Below are 9,284 nucleotides of genomic sequence, written 5' to 3'. Positions count from 1 at the left end.
AGACTCTACTAGCAAACCTAAGAGTGCCATCACTTGTAACATACCCAAAATACCCTTATGCATGATGTCTGAAAGCTCCATGGACCAACCAACACCTATCACATGTCTTGTCCCAGCAAATAAACTTGAACTTCACAAAATCCTTGAGTAAATGATCTTATGGAAAGCAGAGAGTGGCAATGGACCAAGGTGCATGACTTGAATTTGTCATATACCTAGGCTCTCATGACAAGTGAGGCAGTTCTTAGAAGTGGAAATCCTACAAGTGACCTATGATCCTAGTTTGAGAATTTAGACGATAAGTACAAAGACTATTGTTCCACCAATGAGGAGAGCAAAGAGGAAGTAGAGACCACAGAATATGAAACAATAGAGGAAAGAGTAATTGAGTAGATCAAAGCAGATACTAAATCTCAAGAGGTAAACATATTCCGAGTAAGCAAAGGAGTTGCCAAGGTAGATTGTGATTGAGCTTGGCTAGAATGCCTTGAGGTGGTAGATTATGAGCAAGTATGACTATTTCATCCTTGTACGCCACCACTATTTGGAGTTGAGTCAACTTCAGAGTTGTGAGCACCAAGGGAGACAACTTCTTTTAGTGAGGATGACGAGTACAATTTTGACTCAAAGGAAAGCTCTAATAGTGACCTTGAGATACCTCAACCACTTGGGACCCGATGCACCATGGGGGACCATGGAGAAAAGGAAATGGTCAAAGTTTTCAGAAGATGGAAGGAAAAAGAAACCCCAAGACTTTCTCAAGTGTTTCACAAAGTACAAAAAGGGTGACAAAAGAGTGGTGTTAGTTGGGGTCAAACAGAAAGGGCAAGAAACTGAACCCATCGAAGGAACAACCAAGGTTAAGGAGGTCAGCTTGGCAGGGGATAAGGACTTGCCTTGAACCATGTACACAATAGATGACCTAACTGAGGAGGAGGAGCATGATTTCATAAATCTCCTAAGGGAATTTGATGATGTATTTACAGGGTTCCTAGATGAGCTAAAGGGAACATATTTGAGTATTGTGACTTACAACATCTACATGATCCCCAATGTAGCACTAGTCAAGAAAAAACTATACATAATGAATCTATGCATGCACATGCCATAAAGGAGGATATTGATAAGTTGTTGATGGCCGAATCCATTTATGAGATAGAGCATATGGACTAGGTGTCACCCATAGTCATAGTCAAACTATAAGAAGGTTAACACGGTCACTAAAAGAGACAACTACCCATTACCATACATAGAGGCAGTCAATTGAACGAGCGAACAAACTGAGCGAGCCCAAAAAAGCGAGCAAGAAAAGTTAATGGTATAATAAAAGTAAAGTGTAGTTCAAAACAAAGATTCATAACTAGTTTCACCATCACTACACATAAGTTCTACTGATAAAAGTGACAATAATAAAAGTTGCTTCCAAAGTATCAGAAGTTTGAATGCTCACTAATCATCAGAGGGATTGTCCACAACTTGCACTTTGTAGGCATCTAGATCTAGCTCCTTATCATCAAGACCCAAGCATGCTCTCTTTGCACCTACTTCTTCTACAAGAGGTCGAACCACAACATCGACTATATCTTCACATATATCAAATGAAAAACATGGGCATGCACGCATCAGAGGTGCAGTGCCACACCCCATCTCCAAAATCAATCTCGATGGTGGACACAAAAGATCTAATACACAGAGCAAGAATACAAGTGATCTCTGCAGACCTCCACGCCAAAGAGTCGAAGAAGATGGTCGTGCCAATCTATTTCTCTCTGGAAGGTAATGGGGCCAGCAGTCACTCAATGGATCAATTTGCAACTTGCGGAATTGAGAGCTGCTCTCTCCAAGAAAGGTGGGTGGATGACATCCACTACGACGAGCAAATACCAAAAGAGAAGATCGGCTCTACATAAAGCATAAAGGTCAGATATGTTCACTACAAGAATTACAAACCAAAAGTTTAAGATCACTTACTGACACCTCAAGATCGCATTGTTCCCCATAGCCATATGGAAGCTTTTCAAGCACAAAAACTCGCCTGACAACTTCGAGACCAAGCACATGTATGTACTTCTCAAGCCAAGATAATGCATCACCTATTTTATCAAATAAAAACTTTACTTTCTTGTTTAGTTAAGTACTTATGCCAACACACATTGACCAGGACAATATACCTGTCAAAGTAATCCAAGTAACTAGCCATCCACTATCTCCCAAAGAGGCAGTAGCAACTGTAATTCCTAGGCGAATGTGTGCCTCCGTGAGCATATTCCAAGCAGGCAAGGTGGTTTCTTTATCAATCAAACATCCAGTAGGAAAGTCAATGAAGACAACATCGCAAGCCCATTTCACATGCTTCCCATTCTGTACATATGTCATATCATGTTTGGCAAGCCTAGAAAAGAACTCATGTATTGTCTTGTAAGCATCATTTTTTCTCCCTGCAATAAAATCTTGCCCCATAGAGATGTAGTCACCCATCATGCACCCATAACTTATCACATCATCATCTTTATTGGAATGCATATCATTTAGTGGGCAAGGAATAAATACAAATGGAATGATCTCCTTGATGGCAACCATTTGCCCTGCAATAAACAAGAATATATGAGTATAAATTGGATGCAACATGTGTTACGATCTCTAATGATATAATCTATTCCACCTCCTTGGACGCTACTCCTTTGCTCCACTTCATGTTGTTTGGGACTATTGGCTTCTCTCTCTTGCATTGCTGCAGCACAAAGCATTTGCAATTATTTGCATTTTAACAAGGGAAAAAAACTTCACAACCATTGCACCCAAAATATAATCTTACAATCACTTTCTTTCTTTGTCTCCTTTTTAGACTGTGTATTGCATCGATCCCCAAGAGGTGTATCAATAGATTTTTTGGAATGCACTTTTTGCAATTCCTTCTCTCTTGCCAAAACATATCCACTTCCAAGATCCACCCCCCAAGGGCAATGGTTGATCTCCCAATCAGAGAGATTATGCATGCTCTTGGGATACATGCATACTTCCTCATTATCTCTGTCAATCCATCCTTTGCAATGATCTGGAACCCTAGCTATCTTCTTCTCTCCAATCAAATGAAGTAGATACCTTTTGCATGACATATTAGCGCAAGCTATTAAAATAAACAAAGAGCAACTAAAGTTAAGCTCATTATGGCAACAAATCTACCTGTAGACAACTCGATATGCAGACATTATGATTTCATTTCTCTTTTGGGCGCTGAGGACCTTCCACCTTCTTTGATCCTCGTGCATCTATAGCTTGCTCTCTTGCTCTTACATGAGCAAACATATATTTTCTAGCCTCTAATTTCACACCCTCCATGTAATCCTATAATAAGTAATCCTGTGGAAGATCCAATGGTGTACCTAAAACACACATTTTTTTCAAGTCTTCTAATGCTTGAATAGCCTCGATCTTAACCTTTTCCAAAAAGCACTCCCGTGTCAACCACCTTAACCAAAAAAATCAAATCTATTAGTATCACAAGATACACATGATACTAGCAATATCAAGACTACAAAAGCTTTCAAATTGACACTTACAATCTGTACTCATTATCCGACGATGGCATACCATACATATCTTTTAATCTCTTGTTTGCATCCAAGAGAGAGAGCATCACCAATCTTTTTTCTTCCCTCATATCAGCATTTGCTAGGAATTTCAACTTGGAAATATTAATCACTGAGTCTGGGCTATCAAACTTCAGTGTAAATATTCTATCCAACCATTGATCCCCTAGCTTGGGATCAAGCACATTAAGAACTTGCAAAGTGGATAAGAAACCTATATTTAGAAATTTTACTATAATGGGGAGTAAACTAAGAAGCAAAGGGGCCATACCATGCCCATCTTGTCTGCCAATCTTTTATGTATCTTGGCACGTTCCTTTTTCAATGTCTCCTCTCTGTTCTCAATAGAGACTGTGTTTAATACCAAATCCTCAACCTTTTTGAGTTCTAAAGTATACTCAACCTTCACAACAAAAGAGAAGCTTTTAAATTTTACCCTAAAAAGGAAACTTATCTATTATAATCCCTCTTAATAACAACCATGACATGCATTACCTGAAATACCAATCTTGCCAAGTACCCCCTTGTCAGTGGATACCATTGTTGTTTTCCCTTGACATTGCTATCTTTTGCTCTCAAGGACTCCAACAGTTTTAGTTGATCCTGGGGTAAGGCACTCAAGAATGCATTGATGTCACATTTGAAGATATTGTTGCAGTTCCAAAGTACATCCCACAAGCTAGGTTTCACGATGGCATACTCGTTCATGCTAATAAAGGAAAATTTGTAAGATTGAGTTCTATAGATAAAAATATAGACGTCAATTCATTGTAGCAAAAATTGATACACTCACCTATTGACTCTTTGGAGTCCAGCGCGAGAAGAGCAATCTCTGAAATCCGTGTGGGATCAATAACAGAACAAACAACCCTGACACGGCGAGCTCTATTCTCTTTGTACATTTGTGAGATCAACTCCATCCAAGCAGTCAACCGATGATTTCCTTCCCATGCGTAAAACATTTTACCAGACAAGAACCTAAACTCCGGTTTTGCCAAGACCTCCTTCTCAAATTCTGCATCCACTTCACGCCATAGAGGAGACCAAGTTGACACTATGGCAGGGGTCACTAGTGTTTCTTCTCCTTTATACTTACATACAGACACAACAAATGAGCCCTTCTCTAGTAAATAACCCTCATATTGAAATGCACTTTTTAAAGAGGACATGTCTGTACGAATCCCTCTAACAACAGCATGTGCAATCATACGACACAAGGGGATACGAGGGCAAACTTCTTGAGATAGAAGTCTACATTGACTTATTACATCTCCACATCCTACCATTTGCATATCAATATCGGAAACTTGGCTTGTTTCTTCCTCGTCTTCCTCCTGTACCAGTTGAGACCCTTGCCCCACCACTATGTCATCTCCTTCTTCACTTTCTTCTTGCAGTTGAGGATCTGAAGTCCCCACCACAACACTCGAAGTCTTTTCACTTTCTATAGTTGGTGTACCCTCCTCTAGAACTGTAGAGAGGGATGATCCACGAGTTCTTTTCTGTGGAGTGGCTAAATTATCTTTGGATGATCTTGCACGACCTTTGCCTCTGGTCTTTCGTGGAGACATGATTGAAATACGACATAAAAGAATCAGTACATGTGTAGCACTTGAATATATATCTATTTGTATTACTTGAATATGCACAAAGAGTACCTGAGATTGGCCTTTCAAAATACCAGCAATATCTCTGCTGAGATGCTCAACACAAGTAGATACGTGTGAGAGACTAGATCGTTTGACCTGCAACATTCGAGAAACAAAAGTCTCATCTCACTCTGGCTAAAAAATGCAAGTGTTTTAAAACGCTGTTACAAAATGCAAACAAAGTATAAAACACTATTACAAAATACAAAGCACTGAGCTAGAGAGTAATCCATTATTAAATGGCCAAACATTGCAAGTATAATGGCAGATAATGTCTTAAACCAAGCAAATAATGTCTCAAACTCTATTCTTGGAGTACTTGGCAACTGTCCTATAGCTGAAATGTAACATTTTAGTTTGAAGAGTAAGTCTAATCACTATACTGGCCTTCAAACGTTGTCTGCCCAATCATAGACAAAAGCCTCATCCATTTTTTACTGCGTTTTAAAATGCACCCTAATCTAGGTGCAGTCCATGTAACATCCATGCAACTTCACTTGCTTGCATCATGACTTTTGCTTGCATCATCTGGGCTATATCATTACTTACAATGGCATACAACGGGATCATCCAATTTCACTGTGTTTGCTCTGCATACAATGGCATCATCCAACACTTTGTGCTCCACATAAAATGGCATCAATAGCTCTGCATACATTAGCATAATCCAATTTCACTGCGTTTTAAAACGCAGCCCTTTTCTCTGCTTGTAACAGATCATGAGCTATCCAGTCATATTGCAAAAGTTGGAATCCTTAATAGATGTGACATTACATTACGGGTTTCGCATGTTACTGCAATCCAAGTTCAAGAACTGTGTTTTAAAACGCACCACTTAATCACCCAATTCTCTGGCCTCTATAGTTCCATTTCCTACTATATGTCAACACAAGCTCGAGCTCCATGGCAGCAACTTCAACATAACCCAGAACCAGCCCTTTCCTGTACATAACCTGGAGTGCTGCCCGCCGACCTGGAGCAACGTGCCAACAGAGCATTGATGGCCAAATAGAGCGGCCCAACCAAAAGGAAACCCTTGGGAATTTTTTCACCCAAGGTAGTGTACTTGTTAGGGTTATCAAGAAAGTCCAAAACTTCTTGCAATTTATGGAAGGTGTAGAGGAGCAAACAGGGAAGGGGCTCTATTGCGGCAAATGTAGATAAAAATAGCTTCTAAAGCTGCCAGAAGTGTGGAGTATCACAGTTATGTTGCACCTCCCATCATATATAGGCGTATCAAGAGCTCAAATTGACTTGGATAGTGGATGGACTGTCAGGGTTTTTGATTTTAGGATTTCACACCTGGTCTTGGTGAGGATTTGCATGTCTTTGATGGCTGAAAAAACACTACAGTATCAGCTTCAACACCATACTATAGAGGGCCACCTTACTAGCCTTACATCACTCGCAGATCCCCTGCTTTGCGAGCTGCAGAAGGCACATCAGCACTCTCTGATTGCCCACTATGTGGTTATGAATTGCGTTTTAAAACGCACTAGTAAACCTTGTTGGAGCCAGAGCGGGCCTTGTGGAAGCCCCAACGTGACTGAGAGTCCATTTTGAAACGCAGCTGAAACACACACTCTAACCTCAAACACACCCAAGAGAGGAGAAGCACCTACCTTGTGGCTTTGATCGATGCAAGCTACAAGCCTCTAGCTCTTCACAGTCGACTCACAGAAGCAGCACCCCTGTTGTACCTGCGTTTTGAAATGCACCCATATTGACACACAAAAAACTTGCTCTTGCTTGCTTGATCGGTCCGCCTTCTCCTCTGTGCAAGGTTGTTTTGGTCCTCCTTCTACTTGCTTGTTTGGGGGGGCGAGAGAGAGAGAGAGAGAGAGACCGCAGATTCTATTTAGAGGTGTCTTCTTCTTTGTCATGTGAGAGAGAGTGTGTGTGCCCGTGCATGTGTGAAAGGACCATTAGTGTGAGAGAGTATTTGTGTGCTAGTAAATAAATAACACTAGAAGAGAGAGTGTGTGTAATGATTGTCATTGAGAGAGAGAGAGAGGTGGAGTTAATGACCATCAGATGTGTTTGTGGCCATTACTGTGAATATTTAGTGCAGAGGGGGACTACAGTTCCTAATTAGAGGTGTCATTTTTTTGTTGCAAGAGAGGGAGAGAGAAAGAGAGAGAGTGTGTGTAACGACCATCAATGTGAGAGAGTGTTTGTGTGTGCTAGTAAATAAAAACACCAAAAGAGAGTGCGTGTAATGATTGAGTGTATGAGAGAGAGAGAGAGAGACAAAGGTGGAGTTAATGATCACTAGACGTGCTAGTGACCATTAGGTGTGTATATTTAGTACACACCTATCATTATGGAAAAAGTAAAGGTTATTATTAACATGACTGTTTAACCTTGACAATTACTATTTTCATATTGCCATCTTATTACAGTTACTTGAAGAACAACTCTTCTCTTGTTCCCTTTGCATAGATTGTTCTTCAACTCTATTGAGGTTCTAACTGTGTCTATTGGCTTCTTAAGAAGACATTCACACAGACAGGACTATTTACCTATTTAGCAACAAAGCCAAACACTGTGCAAATCAAATATGGTAGTTTCAGTATCTTGTCAATAAGGTATGACTCATGTTTCTGTGAGGTGGCATTGGAAGAGCTTAAGAGTCACTTTCAGATTGGTGATGATATTGATGTGGAAGTGCAGCATGCAACAAGCCAGCCGGGTGTGTACACGACCATGCCATTGATGAGACTAGAAGATGGTAGCAAGGGATTCATACTAGATGGTGGACAAAGCAGTCTCTATAGTCTCCAAGTTAAGCATATCCCTCTTATAAAGCAAATGACTGACTCAATGAGTGTGCAAGTTCTACTGGATAGGCTTCCCTTATCTAGTTCTCTTCATATTGCCTACTCATCTATCAAAGAGATACAAAAGGTGGATGAGCTACCAATTACATACAATGGCTACATTATGTTTGAGTTGCCACCTAAGCCGATCAAGGGCAGCTCAATGCATGGAATGGACCAAAAGAATGATGGGCACACATGGGTAGAGTACACTACTGTTTCTCAAGATTTCTTCAATGGCACGGTGAGGATGAGCAGATGTTGTGGTTATCTTAGATGCTTCTCCTTGGAATGTCCATATCTAGAGAGGATTGGTATTGCTAATGAGACCCAGTGGAAAGGTAAGTTGAAGAGGCCTCCTTCATCAACTGGCCCTCTGCAGCCTGAGGTTGGGACCCTGAGGTGTACACATTGTGGAATGTCTCTTGAGTGTGTAAAGGCTTGTGTTGCATATATATACTACTGTATTCCCTTTGACAAAGTGAATACCACAAGATGTGCTATTCATGTTGGTTTTCATGATCACCCTGTGCAAGATGGCTCGTGTCGACAAAAGCAAAAGCAGATTGAAGACATGGTGCAAACTCGTACACAAATAAATCCTTCTGTGTCATGTAAAAGCATTGAAGTGTCTGTTGGTCAAGATCTTGTGATGGAAATGTTGATTTCAAAAGAAGATTGCTCCGAGGATTTCAATGAAGCCAAGTTGCATGAGGTGCTGGAGAACCTTACCCCATTGTCTCAGAGAAGAAGGATGCAAAGGTCAATAAACATTGCTAGAAGAGACAAGCAACATGCTGAAGGCAGGCTTGATGCAATTTTGGCATTGAAAAGAAAATGCATGTACCCCTTCTTTCACAGTATTTTGTTTCCGCAACAGCTTGGAGATAATGTCATGCCACACATATTCAAGATGTCTACAATTGGACCAGGCTCAGGAGTTGAGCTTGTTAATAGAATGCAACCTGGTGGATTTATGGGAGATCAATGGATCCACTTTGACCATGTGCATAGGGTGAAAGGTTGGAACACAATGGGAGCTCAAGTTTATGATCCCCATATTCGAGAAATAATGACCATTGCAACCTCCGAGTTCAAAGTGGAGGATGAGCATGCACAAGTATCATTTTGGCAAATGTTAAATAATGTTATGATAGCAAATGGATTCTCTATCCCAAAATTTTGAGGTTTTATGGCAAATGCAGCACAAGCAAATTGGCTACCAA

The 9,284-nt window shown here is 40.5% G+C and overlaps 1 pseudogene; it reads right to left on the bottom strand.

Moving 5' to 3' along the window:
• Window positions 1-1,449: 1,449 nt before the first annotated feature.
• On the bottom strand, window positions 1,450-5,161 carry LOC148008673 (uncharacterized; annotated as a pseudogene).
• Between the last annotated feature and the right edge of the window lie 4,123 nt (window positions 5,162-9,284).

Source organism: Lygodium microphyllum, unplaced genomic scaffold, assembly GCF_053477565.2.
Source record: "Lygodium microphyllum isolate KBCC unplaced genomic scaffold, Lygodium_microphyllum_v1.1.10 scaffold_91, whole genome shotgun sequence".
Lineage (NCBI taxonomy): Eukaryota > Viridiplantae > Streptophyta > Polypodiopsida > Schizaeales > Lygodiaceae > Lygodium > Lygodium microphyllum.
The sequence above is the reverse complement of the archived record's forward strand: the minus strand, read 5'-3'. Positions and strand labels throughout refer to the sequence as shown.